Source organism: Scleropages formosus, chromosome 21, assembly GCF_900964775.1.
Source record: "Scleropages formosus chromosome 21, fSclFor1.1, whole genome shotgun sequence".
Lineage (NCBI taxonomy): Eukaryota > Metazoa > Chordata > Actinopteri > Osteoglossiformes > Osteoglossidae > Scleropages > Scleropages formosus.
In genome coordinates, this window is record NC_041826.1 from 20,636,596 (window position 1) to 20,657,073 (window position 20,478).

Genomic DNA, 20,478 nt, shown 5'->3' on the forward strand with positions numbered 1-20,478 from the left:
GCTAAAACTTAACAGTGACAACGTGATGCAATCTTTCATTTCATTTCATACGGAGGCCTGGTTCACTATATAAATGCAGCTTCCATACACATGCTGAAATTGTGGTTTATCTGATACAAAACGCAGAAAAGACAAAAGACATTTGGTGCAATGTGGCACCCGCCAATCTTAATCAAAGGCTCTCAATCTGTATCTGCGGTCTTAAAAAGTGTACATGATTGCAAGAGATACTGTATTTGTAACTTGAAAATAAGAAGTACAATGTAGTCCCTGATCTATTGAAGCGCTCATTCAAACATAACCGTTCCCTATCTCCCAAACCTCCTCAAGGGGACTCCTTTAGTTGGCCAAATAAAAAAAACATAGAAAAATGTCTGTTGACAATCAGCAGTCATACAATAAACAAGTGCTGGGTTTGATCGTCATGCGAAATCAATCAAACCTATCAACTTTGCAACGATTTTCAGAGTACGCTACAGGGAAATGCCCATATTGCATATATGTGTGAATATAAGCCTTTACACATACATATTTATATGCACAACATTAAACAGGAGCTTATGGAAGCAAAATAGGTTTTATTTTCAGTCATTTAAAATTTGTCTTAATTTTAATGTTTTTTGTTAATTATAATTTAAAAATTTAAAATGTTTTTGTTAATTATAGCCGTAGAGACTTTTACAGGACCTACCCAGTGCATAAATTGAGGAATGTCCCTGTTATTATGCTTTTACTGATTTTATAAATGGTAAAGCAGACCAAGAACGACCAAATGTCGATGAATACGGCATGTTTTTTCAAGTTAATAAAAGATAAAATAAACCCTCCAAGGTGTATCCTGTCTCACTCACCATACTTCCAGTAGAGGCTCTAGAACACAACAACACTGCAGAGGACGAGCAGCTGATGAAAAGCGAATGAGTAAGTTTTATAGCAAGATATATAATTATACCACCGGCTGAAAAACCAGAGGTTTTTATAAAAGCATAAGCATACCCATGAATAATATGCATCTCCACATACTAAATGCTCAGGAAAAAAAAAAAAAAAAAAAAAAATACAAGAAAGCTGAAGAAAATCCGGTTAAAACCAAAGAGGAATTCACCCATAAGTCTAATAATTCCACTCTTTCGAGGTTTGACGTAATAGATAAGAGTGAAATATAACACCCCATTCATTCCCATCTCAAAGACTCAGAATGGGATGCTGCAGTCAGTCATCCATCAGGGCAGTCAGGGGTTAATTAGCATAGTGTCCTCCTCAGATCAATGGGCTTATTGAGTCTGTTGTCTTTCTAGGTCAGTCCCTCCCCATTCACAGCGCTGGTATCTTCCTTCTGCCTTCCCTTCCACCTTCTCATTGCCCCATCCTTCAGGAACTTCCCTTGTGCAGCACATTAATATTTCTTAAATTATTTTTAAGGCTAAATTGTAAACTGTGTAATTTGCTACAGAGAGAGGGAAAAAAAAAAAAAAAAAAAAAAAAAACTTAAGCAACTGAAATAATTAATGACGGTCAATAAATCATCAGGGCTAAAATGGAAGCGGTGTCAAAAAGCAGTCTAGAGGAACGGAGTGTCAGCACCGAGAGGGTGAGTGAGAGCACGGTCAACCTCTGATGACTGAGACCTTTGTTCACAAGGCTTAACTTTAAACTGTTCTTGAGGGCATCAAAAAGAGACTGGGCCAGTGACCTGATCCTGTGCCCAATGGTGGATAAAGATTAAAACAGCCATTCCTTGATCTCCACCCCTGTCCAGCCCCAGTTGGAGGGGGGCTAATATCTTTTGATTCCACTGCTCTTCGACTATTCATAATGATCAGAGTATAAGTCCAGCAGTTTAATGGCCTCCCTTTTTCCAGAGCAGAGCCCTTGGAAAACCATCTGGGAGAGGAAATGGTAGCTTCAATATTGCAAGAATTTCACTTTAAATTGAATTTCAGCAAAGCTGTCCATTCCAACTTCTTTAAAATGCAGCAAGATATGCGTAATTACTATAGATTTTATGTATATTCAAAGTCTGAGATCCAGGCAATTACATTTTTCTTCCCCACACTGATCAGATGGCTTGTTTGAGAACAGATACATTTAAGAGTCAATCTTTGAAGATTTAACTGGACACTTGACAGATTAAAAAAAGTTCTATGGGAATTTCTTTCAGGGGAAGGAAGAGTGTGGAAGGACAGTACTAGGGATATTAGCTGGGGCCTTCAGCCAAGCCTCACCGCACACAGCTTTAATCATACCTGAGTTTTGGAGGGAAGACTCTAGGGCTGAATTCAGAGCACCATACTTTGCCCCGGGACAGAACGTTCAAAAAATAAAGGCAAGAAATAAAGGCAGAAACAACCGACAAAATTTACCAAAGAAATACAGATGTGAAGGACATACGTTCTGTATTGTGGCACTTAAAGTTACGACAAAAACTTAAAAACCAATATAAAATACACTAGAATAATGCAAGATCTTAAGCTTTCACGACGGATAGCTACATCAAGAGAAATCAACTGCTGGCATTTTGCAACTGGATGATCTTTACAATATTTACATTTTTACTATTGCTTATATGTAACATCAAATTGCAGAATAAGAGCACTTGCCACAGGCACACATCTGCCATGTCAATACGGGAAAGGTGCATTCTTTGAGGGAGTGGAAACTTCAAAGGGCATAAAGCTAGCAACAAAAAAAAATGGGGTGGGGGGGTGTCTGTCAAAACAATCCTGTTGGTCTGCAAGGTCTAAGTTCTGCCTACTCTGTCTTGTGTTGGTAGAGGTGCTACTTCTTCAGCCTGCTCTCTCCGTCTCCGCGGTAGGATGCTTTCGTCGCCAACGCAAAAACAGCTTTTCGGTCATTTACGGGTAAAACATGAGCTAGAATTGCAAACAAGTAGCCATGATGTCACAACGGATCAACAATGTATATTTCCTCTGCCGAAGCTTTGCAGATTTCTTTTTGACATGCTGACCACGTGCATCGGTCTGGGAGCAGATGGGAGGGCTGGCTGAACATGGGGGCCATAGAAATACTCTTCTCCCTTCTCAAAGCCACATGTGTCATGATCTCATAACGGCTGCCAGCGCTTTTCTGGTCGGTAGGTAGTGCACAGCTCACTGCAGTGACACATACAGCTAAATATAATATAAGCCTTCTGTGGAAACTCAACACTGGTTGTCTTACTCATACTGCCCCAATAACAACTTCTCAGAATTCACAAAAAAAAAAAAAAAACTCTGAAAATCTTTGCGGTCTCTCTCAACTTCCAGCAGAAGCCTTTTGACATCCCAATCCTATTAAAAACACCAGTTGTGTACCCCAATGTCGCTACCAGATCAGACACATCCTCAACATCAAAATAACGCCCGTGAACCCTTGACACCGACAGCGAAGAAGAGAGCGACTCACCGATGACCCGGACTTCTGCGTTCTGTTCGTGTGTTCAGCCTTTTACTGTGATAAAAGCTGCTCCATAGTTCATCCTGTGTGACCAAAGACGAGAACGAAGGAATGAGACACACAGCTCCACTGCAGATTCCATGACAATGATGACTTAACACGAGACGACTGGAGATTTAAATCGACACAAAGTCTGTCGTTTACATGTTACCGTTTCAACGATCTTAACGCAGACGGAATGCGTAGCCGTTGAAGCGAAAAACTGAATCCATCTTGCGCTGTGTTTAACATGAGGTATTTTCATTCGTGAACAAGGGAGAGGTTAAAAACAGATGTGGCTGAGACAGGTGATCCGTCTGCACAACATCTTGTGTTGGTTTTCTCGAGGACTGCCACATTTGCGCTTAAATGACAATTTTCTCATTTGACTGCAGATTATAAGCCTTCAATAACCATACCTGTCATTGTGCACCTTCGTACGTACGCCTCTCTCTCGACTCTCGCGCACTCCCCCCACACCCCCACCCCCGCCGCCACCCCCAGCCCCTCAGGAACCCTTTCATTAGACTGGCCACTCAGTCAGCACATGCTGCTCAACACAAGCTGAGCGCATCGCGATCGGGCGATTCTGTGTCTTAATGATCACACTTTGATTCCTGACCCCAGTCAGGAAACGTAGGACAAAAACCAAGAATTTCTTTTTATGACTGCAAGAGCCGAATAACCTTTTTTTAATATTAATTAAAAAAAAAAAAAAAAAAAAAAAAAAAAAAAAAGGTAGGGTCATCATAAGTATCCCCATTATAACATTAATTTTCACCGAATGCCTGAAGAATCTCGTGACACATTTTAGAATTTAATGGTATATTTGCCTAAGCAGTTGACATGGGACTCAAAAGAGAGGAAACATGTACAATGTGTCACTCACACTCCCACTCGGTGACTACATGCCCCTTGGAGAGAGTACATCGCATTATTATTTTTTTTTTCTCTCCCCAGAAGACGCACACCATTTTATCAAAACATGGTCCAGTAGTACTTTTAAGCCACCAATTGACTATGGCTGATTGAAAAGTTATCATGTGGTACTGGCACAATCAAGAAGCTGATTGCTCCTCCAGTGGCAGAAAATTCTATTACTGCAGCGATGCAGAGATTCTGCCGCTGAAGAGGAGCTAAAGCAGCCGGTGAAGGCAGCACGCGAAGCGCTTCTCAATACAAGTCCCACATGTAATGTGCTTTCAGATCATTCAGTGCCCACACTGCCATCACAGGCTACCTTCGCAACTTGTCTAATTCTCATAGTTCAAGTCACCAGTCATTCCTTTCTGATGATATTTTCCAACTTAAAAAAATAGAAAAACAATACAAAAAAAAAAAAAAAAAATGTTTTTTGCTTGACTGTAAGACTCAGAAGCAGAAATCTGCGAGACAACGAGAATCTATTAGGAAAGTATAGGAAAAACCAGCAGCTGAAACAAACAAATGTTGACGTTGGAGCCGGGTTGGGTACTAACGTTTCTTCATTCTTTTGTTTATTTAGATTCTTTAACATGCGCTGCGCTTCCGTTTCTGTAATGTTCTACAGAGCTGGCCTCCTCCTCTGGATCAACAGACACTGTCCATGACTTCCCATGAGTTTCCCAATAAAAACACGTAGAACCACAACCATGGATGCCACGGATAGCTGACAAAAGTTGGGGCGACCAAACGCGGTTTGTTGAATCCGAGCAATAACCTCCAAGGGTGATGTGCCAACACTGAACACAGTGGAATTGTGTGGCATTGTGGCTGAACCAGCGAAAAAGGAGCAAATGTATTTGGGTAACATTTACACTTATTCATTTAGCTGATGCTTTGCTCCAAATCGACTTACGATGTTAAGCTATTTACTCTTGTACACAGCCAGGCAATTTTATTGGAGCAATTTAGGGTAAGTACCTTGCTCAAGGGTACTATAGCCAGAGGGGGAATGGAACATGTGACCTTTGAGTCCAAAGGCAGCAGTTTTAACTGCTACGCTACCACTCTGCCCCATATTTAGGCAAAAATCATTCACCGATGCTCGGCTGAGATCTCATGTGCTCACATCTTCAAATGCCAACAATGTCCTTAAACACATACTTCTGCAAAGGAAGCTGTGCAGACTTAAGGTGGCAATAAAAAGCTCACGGACACAATCAGAACTGCCACATGCTTTCGCGAAAAAGTGAAATAAGCTACAAAGAATCGTCGCGTAGAAGGGCCTCGAATTAGACTGGGAGCGGAACCGTCCGTGCAAAACCTGGGAGTTTAGTGTTGTAATGGAGAACTGAAAAGAATCTTCACTTAATACCAATACCGTCCATGAACTCATTAAAAAATATGCCTATGAAATAGCTCAAGTGAAACAAACATATGACAAGTGTGTGTCTTTTGAACCCAGAAAGGCTGCTTAAGCACAGCTCAACATGGTTAACCTGTGCGCCTGAAGGCTGTGCAGCAGCAGGGTACTTTGCAGGTTCCACAATGAGCCCAGAGGGCTTCGGCGTACTCTTCGTAAATCCAGCCTGACGTATAGTTAGGGACTAAAGAACAGGTTGCATCTCCGACAGTGACACAAAGCAGCACTAAGACCATCTTAATGTCTCTAATTACCATTTGAAAATTAACTACATATATCTCCAATACCTTCCTTGTCATCAAGTAATCACATTCTGGAAGACGAGTAAAGGTCACAGGCCAAATTCCAAAAATGGTCCCAAAACACCGGAATGAAATTTTAATTTATAGAAAAAAAAAACAAAACAAAACAACGTTGATCGTATTGTAGTAAATGGATCAATATTTTTTTTCTAAATGTATATGGACACAGTACGGATTAAGCTTGGGGGGAAAACACACCGAATATATCAGTAGGCATTACGGTATGATTCTAACAATCAAGACTGCTTTATTCAGATACACAGTGTTGCATCCTGAAATCGTAGTACCGACTGGCTGCCTTTCAGCGAACGCCCTGGGCAGGCCACCTAGGATGCCTTGTATTTGTGCCTGTAACTCATTTTTAAACATTAAGTCAACATTTTCTCTCTTAAAAACAAACGCTATATTTCAATTGTGTTTTTATGAAAATAATAAAACCCTTTGTGATTGACACCGAGGTCCCTGATTATTATTAAATCATTTCACGCATATGTCTTCTTTATTGTCATGAAACACATGTAGAAAAACCCATTTTTTTCCCCACGCATGAGGAGGGGCCATATTTACTCAGTGACTCTCGCTAAACGACTGCCTAGGTGAGGGCCGCTGCGACCGGAGCCTATCCCAGAAGTACGGGAAACTGGGCTAGTTACGGTATAAACTGGACCTGGTACCAGTCCATCACAGGCAAACAATTACTGGTTGGAGTAATTAAGCTACAGATGATTTGGGGAAAAAGCCTGCATGGTTATTTCGACCTTCCTGGAACAACTTTCTCAGGCTTCACTTTGACTTGACCAACTTGCAGTCTTCCAGTCGCCTTTACTCTTCCAAGAGAAAACTCATAAAGGGCATAAATGTAAGCGAGCACTGTACACGTCCGTACGAGAAACACAAGGGAATGACAAAGGTCCGTACCTAAGGGCATTAAGGCACGGCAGTGGCTGCGAGGGAATGCTGGCACGTACTTCCACTTTCAGCTGGAGTCGTCGGAGGGATCGCACCTGCCGTGCGCGATGCGGCTGAGCCCCCCCCCCCCCCGACCGGGACAGCTTTGACAGAAGATAGGAGGCGACCTGGCCGGGTGCTGCGAGATGCACAGGCAGTGCTGTGAATGTTTGTTTAAATATTTTATTAGCAATGGACAGGTTATTGCTCTGAATGGGGGAGTCTAATACTTCTTTCAGAAGCTTACGTTCATTTAGTCGACACTTTTCTCCAAAGCTACTTACAACGTTAAGCTATTTACAGTTATTTACCCATTTATATAGCTGGGTAATTATTATTTTTTTTTATCTTTTTCTTTTACTGGAGCAACTTTTAGGGTAAGTACATTGCTCAAGGGTGTAACAGCTAGAGGGGAGGTTCAAACCTGCGACCTTTGGGGTCCAAAGGCAGCAGCTCTAACCGCTACACTAGCCGCCGTGTCCAAACTTCCATTTAACACTTCACACAGTGGCCGACCATAGGAGTCCGAGTGAGAAAAAACTAATCAAGTTTTTAAAGTTGTACTCCGGTATCGTTAATACACATAATTTTTCTGCAGAAACTACTACAAGTAGCTCAACAGCAGACATATGCAAAGCGGCGAAGACTGTGGTTCGCGTCAACATTTGGTCACGAATCGTATAACTGTGGGTTCCATGAGTTCCACAGCCTGTCACAGGATGTTCCACGTTGCTCAGGTGTCCGCAGGTTACCGAGCTGCAGGATGTAACACTACCTTACCTGCCTGCATGCTGCCGTGCGAGCGGCGGTGTGTATAGGAGCTGTCAAGCAAAGGCGCATGCAGGTGGAATGAGTGGAAAAGCGGTGGGTAGCAGAGAAGCGTGCGCTTCGGGGAGAAGAAAAAAAAAATTAAACAGGTTTTACTTGCATAAAAATAGCTCATCTATCAAAACACACAATTTCTCATGTTCCATACTTTATGCGGTTATGGTAGATTTTAAGTCCAGTCTACAGTGTACCACCTTAACCGGGGGGGGGGGGGTTGCTTAAAAGCAGAAGGCTTAATCCACCTACATAATAATACATTCAGTAGGTACACCAGCTTTTTAAAAATCAGTCTTATTTAGTCATAAAGACCATTTGAAACACACTTTCAAAAAAAAAAAAAGCATTAAATTGTCTACGCAAGGCAATGAAGAGCAGCTCCACAAATAACAAACCATCACCGTGCCATGAATATTTTATCTGGACAAGCGATCACATTTTTTTCCCCTCACATATTTGTGCCAAGTGAGGTTGTTTAACTGTTTATTAATATATGAGCATTGCCAGTTGTGGGGGAAACAAATGGCCCCCTCCAGAGCTAAATAAAACAACATAAAGCCAGATGTACTGCTCACAAGACGACCACGTTCTCTGTGCTCTACGCAGGTCCACTGAACGCAACGGTAACTCAGAGCTGTCCAAATTGGGGCCTTTTAATCCACAAAGTTTGTTAGGTTGCAACGTCTGACTGCCTTCGGTGGAATATTTTCCGAGCCAAACCAGCGACACAAAGGAAACTCGAGCAAACGGCCCGGTTGCTCCTCAGATTCCTTCCGTTTTTATTTATTTATTTTTTTTCTTCTCCCTCCTTCTTCTTCTTCTTCTTCTTCCCCCCTCCCCGAGAATTCAAATGACCCCTACAGGCAACTGACAACTGCCGGGTCCGACGGAATGTGCTCTCTGAACTGTACAAAAGCCTTCAGCCCGAAGCGCACCGCTGCAAACAGAAACTGCCAAGTGCAATTACTGCTAACGGCTGGGTTTACGGAAGTGTTGCGCGCATTTCTGTCTGCGCGGCCGCATTTGCACAGTATAAAATACCCCGTCCCTTTCATGGCATCCAAACAACCGGAGGCGACGAGAGAAAGTCGCGATTACATTACCGCGAATCTGGTACAAATTACACAACTGACAAGATAGAAAAAATTCCAGTCTTTGACCCTATTAAATTAAATTAAAACTCCCGAGCTGGTTTTAGGTGGACTGAGGGAAATCGGTAAAAATCCAATTTCGCCGTAACGGTAGCTACACGACGACTCCACCCGACGTCTGATGACGCGGCGACTTTACCCGTTTCGACTTGCGCGACACATTGCGACGTTACTTAAAAGAATGAAAATCAAGATTTTCAAAAGTAATGTTTATGATGGGGGTGCGGTGGCGCAGTGGGTTGGGCCGCAGTCCTGCTGTCTGGTGGGTCTGGGGTTCGAGTCCCGCTTGGGGTACCTTGCGACGGACTGGCGTCCCGTCCTGGGTGTGTCCCCTCCCCCTCCGGCCTTACGCCCTGTGTTGCCGGGTAGGCTCCGGTTCCCCGTGACCCCGTAAGGGACAAGCGGTTCTGAAAATGTGTGTGTGTGTGTGTGTTTATGATATCTCAAATTTTCTGTTAGCACAAAAGATGCACAAAAATTAGACAAATTGGCAAGAAGGGTTCCGGCATAGAGCCCAAGCTTGGAGATCCTTCGATTTAGAGGCTTGTGTTTCCGAAGTACCGGGGTAAACCGATCACAATAATGGTGCGGCGCGGCACTCCCCCCCCCGTCCTGCAGGAATTTCTCAGTGGAAATTAGTTTTAGGAATATTGTTTCAAGTCTCAGGTACACCACATTCCGGTAGACTATAATGTCCAGACCCGGGCGAACAAACCTTCGGAATACAACATTACGCAGAAGCCCCACACTATTGTGATAGAAGAATGTTGTTTCTGTTAACATTCAATGCGGCGACACTTCTGGGCCTTGTAAACTGAAAATTAAATTCCCTCGCTAACAATGCCACATCGCTACAGGAGCAGGGATGATAGGAGATTACAAACACGGGAAACGTGCCGGGACGACACAGCCCTAAACATCAAACAATGGAGATCCATCCTAATCTGTTTATGCTCACTATGCGAAACATTTCAGCCTAATAAGGCCATAACATTTACATCTTAATCGCCATAAAGTTCCATTCTAAGTCAAGATAAACCCTCAAAAAAAAAGAAAGGGGGTGGGGGGGGGGGAGATCAAGAACGCACATTGCTCCTAACGGTGCATTGAGAATAGCTGTGAAAATTCAAACAATATCACAAGCCCGCCTATCCTGAGCGCCGAGGCTCCGAAAGCGTCCGTTAACGGCTGCTCGCAGCCTCCGCGCGCGGCTCACGTAAAGCGGAACCCCGGCGGCCTGGGGAAGGAGTCTTAATGCCAACAAGTCCGATTACTGTACACAATAATTTTATCCGTTCGATAAATAACATACCCCTGCTATAAGGTCTTACGAAGAAGTCGCTGCAGCGTTCGCTAAAGGGGGCAAACGCCTTATCTGTGTTAGTTGAGCAATTCAGTCTGAACAAAGAGGGGCTTCAAACTCATTCTATTCATTGCTGGACGTGTAATTATCCTCAGTTCATAGTCTAGACGTTACCGCTTTCACAGTATTTAAGACCCCTTGCAACGTGCACGCTGCTCTTAGCAGGCAATGGTAAATCTGCGCCAGATAAATTAGCGAAGAATGCAATAAAAGACACAATAAAAGAACTTTATCCCCCAAACCTTGGCCTTGCTGCTAAATGAGATTTCTTTGAAATGCAGATCAGTGGAACTAGATTAGTGAATTTTAGCTGCTGTCAACATCATAACAAAACACAAATACAATTGTTCCCTGGCCTTATCTCCCTGCTTCCATCTGCCGGCATGTTATTTACTTTCCTTGATTTACTATGCAGATCTAAATAAGACACATCAAGGAGGGCTTACAACACAATGGCTTCTTAAGCTTTACATCAAGGTATTTGAAACTGGAACCCTGAAAGGGCTGCCATCAAAGACAGATCTCTAATGAACCTCCATATCAGAGAGGTTTTGGTATTTAAAGCTGGCGTGAAAAGGAAGAGCCACCAATCAGGACGGCCGGCGGAAGCAACTGCCTACGTGCCCTGATGAGATTAGCCCACCGCGGGCCCCTGGCGCGACAACGCCACGACCCAGTAATGGCTTTCTGGGTAAACGATAAAGGCTCATTTAACACGCGCGCGCGCGCGCACACACGCATGCATGCAGACACATGTAAACGCACATGCAAAATCCACATTGGGGGTGGGGTGGGGGCAGGCAGGGGTTCCACAAAAGTGAAACCGAGTACGGGCGCTCCATGGAAACCCAACCGCTGCTGTAACCATTAATTATTCATCATAATTAATTACAATATTTTAAGCTTTAAAACGTGGCGGCCTAGATAGGACATGGGCTTCTGCCATAGGGGTACGTGCCATTCTAAAGCGTCATCAGCCAAGAACCTACGCACACGCGGCACCCCCACCCCAACATGGTACGTATACATTTATTTATTTTATTTTAAGGGGTGTGTGAGATTCCTGAAGCCCACAAGGCATGCAGCAGCAGCAGGGATGCGTGACGGGCACATGTGGCTGAGGATCTGGCCACGGCCCCCCCCCCCCGGCCTCCCCAGACCACAAGGATGAGGACAGGGTGTCCCGCATGTGGCAGCCCTCCCGGGCCCCCCTTAGCCCGCACCAGGGAACACCGTCGTCCTCCTGCCCCCACCTCCGACCCCAACTCCCCCCCCACCCTGGTTATCCCAGACCTTGGCTGCTCTCTCTCAGGCAGCGTTCCAGGAGCAGAGCCATGGGGGGGGGGGGTGGGAGGGCAGAAGCTCGGATGCGAGAAGCACAGTTGTCTTAGCTCCACGGCACACCGCGTGCCAAACGGGCGCCCTGCCAGTCGTGCACGCAACCACAAGGGACCGCTGCCTTTTTTCTTGTTTAATGAAATGACAAAACAACAGATTTACATATGCAAAAACAGGTGTTGTAACAGGTTTGACTCCGCTTGACCTAAACCATGTTGGGGGAGGAAAGGAAAAAAGAATGTAATAAAAAAAAGTTTATAAGCAACAGCTGCCCCGAGGTATTTGGCCTCTGATGGGTACTCAAATCTACGCCATCTGTGTTGCTGGTTGCCAGAAGTGACAATCCAAATTAAAAACCACTCATCAAACATCATAAAAATAAACCATTGTGTTGCTGGATCCATATGCCAGCCCTGTTTATCTGAAAAGCGGCGGAATGAGAACGGCGGCCCTCTGACCCGTCATTACTCTCAGACCCTCACCGTATAATTACCCCCATCAGCTCCCTCGTTTTACGCCAGGCGTGCACTATATTGCAACCCTCGTCCCCGAGCCACCGTTTCGCTCCATCATCCAAAACCAGGAGAGATGCAAACAGCGGCTGTGGCGCGGCGCGCGAGCCATTACGTGCTCTCTCACAGACGTTAAAAACAAAAATGACAAACACCGCGCACGCGGGTGGCGAACGAGATCAAGTGCAAAATTGCGGTGTTAAAAACATGAAGTACAACAAGTCAGAAAGGTCCTGGATGGGGGCTTTTTTTTTGGGGGGGGGGGGGGGCGCAAATGGTGCAATAAAGCCCATGCTCAAATGCCAAATGACAGCGTCCAGTTGTAGCATTTCTTTTTCAAACGACAAAATGTGCGCGAGAGAAAAATTCGCGCGGCAAACTTTCCAAGATGTTCGTATTTCGCATCTCGTTATATAAACGTTATTAAACATGCTCTTTACTTTTTCCCCCAGCTGTGGTGAAAAATTTTCAAGGGGAACTGATCTGCAAGAAGGGGGAAGTAAATAGATTAAATGACGCTGACAATTACGGACGCCTTTTGCTGATAAAATGAAACGGAACGCTCAAAATGACACCTCGTTCGCAAACGCCGCATCAAAGTTGCGTTCGTTCGGGCGAAATTTGCCAACTTGACGTTTCGCGAGCGCGACATGAACGCGCTCCTTCTACATTTTAAAGTCAAACCGCAGTTTAAAATCCACTTGCTCCAGATTTCACGTGACAGCCCTTGCTCGTTTCCGGAGAGCCAGGTAATATCCCGTTTCCATAACATGCCGGCCCACGTTACAGAAGCGCTCGGCGTACGTATGAAGAACCTGAGCGAGCGTTTTTTTTGTCCTTTGTGCTCCGCTGTGTTTATTTAGAGGAGCACGCGGAGGCGGAGGGGCAAATCCGAGACCGACGTGACCCAGCTGGAGCGCTGCAGCCTGTTCCTGAGCCGCGCGAGCAGAAGGTACCACCAGATGCCCCGAGCCGTGAGCCCGATGCTCTTTCCGCTGCCTGATGTGCTTGTCAAGAAACGTTAGCGTCACAGAGCTTTTCTGAAAACCTAAACATTTTTTGTAACGTGTAAAATGTAAACAACAGTTGTTTGGCTTCTATCTTAAATTTTACTTTGCATAGTTCTGAAATTTCATTGAAACTTTTTTTTTTTTTTTTTAAACTTGCTGGGGGGGGGATTCATCTTTTTTAACCAAACTTGAAATAAAGCTAAACCCAACCGTTTCGTTTTCAAAACCAAACAATGCAGTAAAAATGGTTGAATTTCTGCATATTCATACCCAATCACTGGCATTTCGACATGATTACAGGTACGTATAAATTTTCATGCCAGATTTACATGTTCGGTTCTGAAGCAGCTGTGCGAGTTTCCCCTCTTGTGACTGTTGACCGAAATCAGTTTGGGAATATAGTAAAATGCTCACTGTCAGCGCGGTAAGTTAAGAGAAAGTCACCACGCACAGTTGGCCATCGACTGAACATATCAGGTGACTCTGCCCATCACCACTAAATCTGAATGATGGTGCCGATAAAAGGGAAATAGTTCAGTGGCTATCATGTCGTGAAATACTACAGTTGCGTACAAAATATTGAAATGCTTCAAACTCCTGAGAAGGTCACAGTGATTTACTTTTTTGATGCGAGTACATATATTCCAGCAGACATTTAATGTCCTCAGCCACTGAAATGAAGCGCATTAACAAAGACCCATAAAATGGAATGCTAGTTCCTGTTCCTGAAATCCAAGCAGCACAAGCTAAATTAATTTGTGAACCTTCTTCTTTTTTTTTTTTTTTTTAAATTTCTTGACCATCTTAAATGGATTAATGTAGTAGCTTTTATCGTCGCTTCAAATTGAAAATCTAGTTATTACGCGTCTCCTTCACTGCCAAAAACGTTATTTAATGGCATTTAAATGTGTTGGTTAAAGGACTGTATCAGGACGGGGGGGGGGGGGGGGGGGGGAATCCTGATGTCATCAGTCCAGACACAGTGCAAGATGACAGCTGGGTTATGCACTAGACCCCAGCCGGAAAAAATGTCTTCTTTCGTGGGCTTGCAGTTAAGAGTCACGAAATCACTTCCGCTGCCGTTCATCATGCGCAACTGCAGTCTCGAAGCAACTCCAGGAGAACGGCTGATCTGCACCAACAACTTCCCACGGGCAATAACCAATGACTCTTCCACAAATAACTGATTTTATTTTGCTTCGCAAAGGCTGCGTTTTAAGGATGACGAGAAACACAAACTGGATCAGAAGCACAGAGTCATGACAACTTCAGGATTAAAGGGGAGCTCAGCAAACATGTCCCAAATACCTGTTCCGAGTTCTCGCGTCCAAAGAGTGTGGAAAAACGATACAAATAAACCAAAAGCCCTTAACAAGGGTCGCAGCGCTGTCTTGTACCGCGATTTTACTTAATGCCATCAACACCGATTCCATATTCATCCCTCGTTCCTGTTCACATTAATGGTTTTTTTTGTTTTTTTTTAAAAAAGCATGACACAAAATGCGTTATAATCTAAACAGTGGCACACAACACAATAAAGGGTAATTGTCAGCAGTTACTAACGGCCTTGAATCAGCTTTCAGCCTTAATGCTTGTTAAGAACATGTATTTGAAGCACAAGTGAGTGACGCAAAACTGACAAGACCAAGTCAACGGACAGCGGCAATCAGCTGATTAAGCAGGAAGTGCACAGCTGGAGGCATATGTCTTTTCCTTACACCTTCTTTTTTTTTTTAAAACTGGTAAAAAAGTTTGCATGTAAAGCACCAGACGTGACTATAACGGAGCTTAAAAACTAAACTTGATAAGATTGCCGTAGAATAAAAATATGAAACAGTTACACATGGATCACCCCAGAACAGTTCATTTAGCATTTTGCCTCTGAGCTTCAGAGAAATGCATGTACAGTAAAGGAAAGGCAGACAAAAAAAAGCAAATGTTACAAATTAAATCAAATGTCAATGTTGACAGTGCCTTTCAGCATCTGAGAAAAGACTGCTTTATTTATAAACTTTGCCAACACTGCATGTTAAGAATACAAAATTCCGAAAGCTCACTGCACAGCTGTTTCACAGCAGCATCATCTCCATGTGTAAAATTAACATTGTGAAATAAAAGCCTGAAAAGAGAGCAGATCCCCCCCCCCCCCCCTTTTTTTTTTTTTTTTTTTTTTTTAAAAAAAAAGAAAACGTATCTGCAGGCTTCTCCTCCGTCAGCCAATGTGGGTCAGGGTTTACAGAACACACTTATCTGCTGGCCATGTCATCCCAAGCCACCACGACCTTGCCGTTTCTGGCAAAATGACACTTCATCCATCGGTCCGCAGCAGAACACCGAGAAGCATCACGGCTTGCAACCCACTTCATGGAACGAGGGGCGAAGAGAAGGGAACTGCCTAGAGATGCACCTTTAAATCACAAGGTGCCAACAATTTTTGAAGACAAGCTATAAATCGGTTCATGTCAGGTTCATTAAAAACAGAAAAAAGAATTTAAAAGAAATTTTTTAAAGAAAAAAATAAAAGCCTGGTGTCTGAACAGACCAGCTGAAGCTCCAGTGAACTGACTGAGCGACTTTGAAAGGCAACAAACTTCACTGAGCTGACTAATGTTATGTATTTAAACCGCCTTTCTTATGTCACAAAGGAGACTTCATAATGAGATGCTGTTAGTCCAGAACAGCAGAGCTACCAGGAGATGCCAGAAGAACTCATCTAGTGCTGCAGATAGAAAGAGCAGGGTCATATACCACAGTCTACCACAGTCTACCACGATCTGCATGTTTGAGGTAGCCCTGTGGGAATGGCCCTTTGGGTGCTACTCTCTGAACTTGACTCAGTTTTTAAACAGGTTTTGTTTTTGTTTTGAGGACTCATTTTGCTCAGCGTAAACTTGTTTGCCCCCCCCCCAGCTGTACATCAAACAGCTAACGATTCCTGCACTAATCTCCCTTTCACACCCTGACAAGATTCAATTTATAGAAAAGAAAAAAAAAAAAAAAAAAAAAAGCACAGGCAAAACAAGATAACCCGAGGAGGGAGAAAGAGAAACGTGAAATCCTAAGAAGCCTGTGGATCTGTGCCTTGACGTGGCGACTACCCACCAGCAGCGGGCTTGTGAGGCTCACACACGCCTCTCCTCCCCATGCCAACCGATTAATTAAGACCTCAGTAGTAGTACCGTCTGCGCAGTTAAGGGTCTCAGCGAGTATGGGAACAGCTACTTAAGAGGTTTGATATTAAAATATGCATTAAAGGGGCCTTGGGACACACAGAAATAAAAAAAAAAAAAAAAACCAACAATAAATAAATGAACCCTGGGAGTTTCCATTTGACGTTCATAAATCAGCCTAATAAGGGCCATTCACTTGACCTTTATTCTCCAGGACAACAAGGTCATTACATGACTTCCCATCAGTTCACACTAACTGGGAGGTGACGTGGCTTAATGCTGCTGTTAGTCAACATAAACCTAGATGTCCTGTGTTGCCCAAAACAACACACACACACACACACACACACACACACACACACACACACACACACACACACACACACAAAGCACTCGCAGCAATGAAAATTCACATTGCAGGTCCATTCCCTTCCAAAATGCAGACAACGATGCACTATGGATGCGCACTGCTAAATACATCTTTCACATTTATTACTTGGGAATTAACTGGAGGTCTTTTCTCATCGAGTCAATTTACAGCTCCTGCAACAATACTTGTCACAGGTAAGAGTTGGTCTACAGACCTCCAATTGCAAAACTAACAAATATATTTAGCAAAATAATTATTCAAGTTCAGTGGTGCAAATAAAGGCACGGTCTTGTCGTTACTCGGAGAAACACGTCAACATTTCATCACGAAGCACACGGGGCGTTCACCGATGACAGAGACAAAGGTGCAGTTCCCCTCTTTCACACTTAATACATGTGGCACTGTTCATTAAGCTCCTTAGCCAAATTTGGCCATTTCATTATCAGTTCGAAAAAATCGATCCAACAGGAACTGCAGAGGAAACGTTTTGCTAGCGACCATATACTAGGTGCACTGTTATGTAAAATTACAGCACGAAACAAATTCATATTTCAGTTCCCTCTGACTTCTCTAGTACTGACAACAGAGCAATATTCCAATAAAATCTTTACTTACATGATGTTAACACTGAAGGTCTGCAATGCCTGTATTCTGTCTCTCTTGCGCCTGGCGTGGCGATGACAGACACAATAATGAATTTGTGTGACCTGTCACTGCACTGCACGACTCCCTTCTGACAATGTCACAAATTTACCATGCCTTAAATATTCTGGCCAAGCAGCACTGAGACCAGTTCTTTTAATTATCCTACAAAAACCTTACTGTATTTTACATGTAAACATTTTACCTTATATTTAACTAAAATAACAAAAACCTGGTATAAATTTAAAAAAAATAACCCATATAACCCATTCTGGAAAAACATACCCCCAGTCTAAGTGCGCATGCATAACAAGTAGGCATAAATGGCCAAGATTACAGCACTTTGGTAAAAAGGGTAAAAAAAAAAAAGAAGAAAAAAGTCAGACTTAAGAAGTAATCCAGAGTGTGTAAGTCAGAGAAGTTGTCATTGTAAATGCAGTGAGGCACACAAAGCATTATTACGCTTATGTGGATAATTAAAGTGCAGAAGCTGCCTAAGCGTGTAATAAAGTCTTTCATCAAAAGAAGTCAATCTATCCCAGGCTGACAGCTAACAGCATATGATATGGTAAACAAATACTTTCACATGGTACCAAAGTACCAATAAAGGCCAGAACTGTCAACACAAATTCCATTCTTACTGGGGGGAAAAAAAAATAAACTGTTGATCACCTCCGGTTGCCTTAACTAGCATGGAGGTTGTCATGGAAACATTTCTATGAAGTTCCCAGTGATAAAAACAGGACAATTTCCAGTTTAATTGCTATGAGGTTTCATACCTGAGTTTATTTTCCACCCCACACCAATACATTAAAACAACAGAATATCACACGTGCCACGATGTTTTAACACAACAAACTATGGAACACCAGATCCCCTTTTAAAATTTCACACCACTGACACCTCTAAGGTTGAATAAGCAGTCCGTTTTATGAAAAAAGGTGTTGGGGGATGGGGTGGTGGTTAAGAAAAAAAGAAAGGATGAGGGAATTTGGGGTTCACTGGATGAAAAGAAGCAAGCTTCTTGCCCAGAGCAGCAGTGGTGAACACCATTTGTACCAAGAAACAAAAAAGGCCCAAGTCAAACAAAGGAAACTTCCCCGAAAACAATGTATGCTTCATCGAATGGTACCAAGGAAACCTCATGTACAGTTTTAGAGCTCGAGTTGTCCAGCACACTTCTCCAGGACATTCGGCATACGTACACATCAGTTTAGCCCTTCTGCAAGTGAAAGGGGGGGAAAAAAACATTTTTTAAAAAAACTAAACACTTGTTGGGTGTCTGACAGCGAAGCAAAACCATATGCAAAAAAACTGGGTGCCCTCATGTTAAAAAAAACACAATAAAACATCGCAGCAATAAACAGTTGGTTCAATTAAAAAAAAGGAAATGTTTTAACTAAATTTCAAAGGCGGACTGATCATTTGTCTAAAGCAGGTCACTAGTGAAATATTAAGCGAATTCCATTCAACAAATGAGCTCTCTAGCTGCAGTTTCACAATCAAAGGCACCTGGTGAGTACAGTCTTGGGCAGCAAAGGTACAATTTCCAAGTACAGAAAGATTTTTAAAGGACCAATAAAGTAAGCACTAAAGGTGTTTTATGCTTTCCAGACTTTGGAAATAAATAAATAAGTGCGACGTGCTGTAAGAAGCCATCGAACACACCTGCACTTGAAGCCCCTCGCACCAAAGGAACCTGTGCAGCGTTGGTTTAATACCGTGATTTAACCCCGGTCACCTGAACGGGCAAAACTGACCGGTGATGAGAGATTGGGTCACAAAGACCAGGTCGGGGAGCCGAGACCGTTCGCACTGGCTCAGTGTAAACTTACCACTAAAGCCCCCCGCACATAAGGAAGAGGTCAAGAGCTTCTGATTCACTGATTAAAAATCCACTGCCCACATTCTGGTACCACTTTAAACTTTTCCCTTAAAGGGTGGCAACTGAAGACACCAAGAACCCGAAGGTAAGCCGTTTCTCCTTCTTCAGCGCATTTAATAACAAATTAAGCCAGCATTATGATTATTATACTACTGACAACCATTTTTATTATGGGCTACTCCTTATAATAATAGTCAGCCAAGAGCTAAAATGAAGAGAAACAGTCTGATCATGTACATCACACACAAGGAAAATGTGTGTATTTAAATTTTAAATTGAGTTGGTGTGACACACACACACATGCACCTTAACACTTAATAATGTGTACCTTTTTTTTTTTTCCACGTCCATGGAGTGTGTGACTCTCTGGGCTGCAGCACAAGAGAAACTCCTCAGCCAGCCGTCATCTACAGTGTCGCCCCGTTTATATTTGTAAAATAATAACAATAACAACAACATTAACAATAAAAATGAGATAAGGAAATGTATTTTAGTGATGTGTAAGGGGGTGGCGAAGGGCTGCGAGCCGCGGTCTCCCCTCGTAACGCGATGCACACGAACAACGGAGCTCTTATTAAAATATAATAACAGTAATAATAACAAGAATAATAATAATAATAATAATAATAATCTCACACGACACCTCAGCAGCACTACGCGCGGGAGCTCTTTTCCGTCTCACAAGTCATCCGCTTATTTTCAATCATCTTTCAAAATAGTTAAAAAAGGAAGGGGAGGGGGGGTAGACAAATATAATAAATAAGAGTTAAAGAAAAGGAAAGTTTTCGCTGCAGACACACAACTAGGAGGAGGTGTTTGCGCTCCTCGGACTGACTGACTGTCCGCTGACGAAGCTCGAAACCTTAAATCTGTGCAACAAGGAAGGAAGGAAGGAAGGAGGATGAAGGAAAATATCCGTCCATAAATGCGCTTCATTTATTATATTTTAAAAAAGGAGTCTCGGTTGTGCGGAGAAAAGGAGGGGAAGGAAGAGCTCCGCACGCCGAGTCAGCCCCGGCGATGATGCTGCTGGGAAGGAAAGGAAGGGAGCTGCTGAGGTTCGGACCTGCAGCCAGTCGAACCGAACCGAACCGAACCTAGAGCACAGCCCGGCAGCCCCGCGACACACCGCCGTCCAGCCCGACACTCGCTTCCCCCGAACACTCAGTCACAGACAGACATC

The 20,478-nt window shown here is 43.4% G+C and overlaps 1 protein-coding gene across 4 annotated transcripts in view; it reads right to left on the reverse strand.

The window, feature by feature from the left end:
- The window catches only part of LOC108920812 (forkhead box protein P2-like), a 117,931-nt gene that overhangs the window by 96,125 nt on the left and 1,328 nt on the right, over positions 1-20,478 (reverse strand). For 2 of the 4 annotated variants that reach the window (XM_029247113.1, XM_029247119.1), the window contains exon 2: positions 3,406-3,479. The exons of 1 other annotated variant lie outside the window; for it this stretch is intronic. The gene's annotated coding sequence lies outside the window, so the exon portion shown is untranslated. Of the gene's footprint in view, positions 1-3,405; positions 3,480-7,809; positions 7,830-20,478 lie in introns of those variants that run through there. One more of the 4 variants, XM_029247116.1, reaches the window with a different exon arrangement.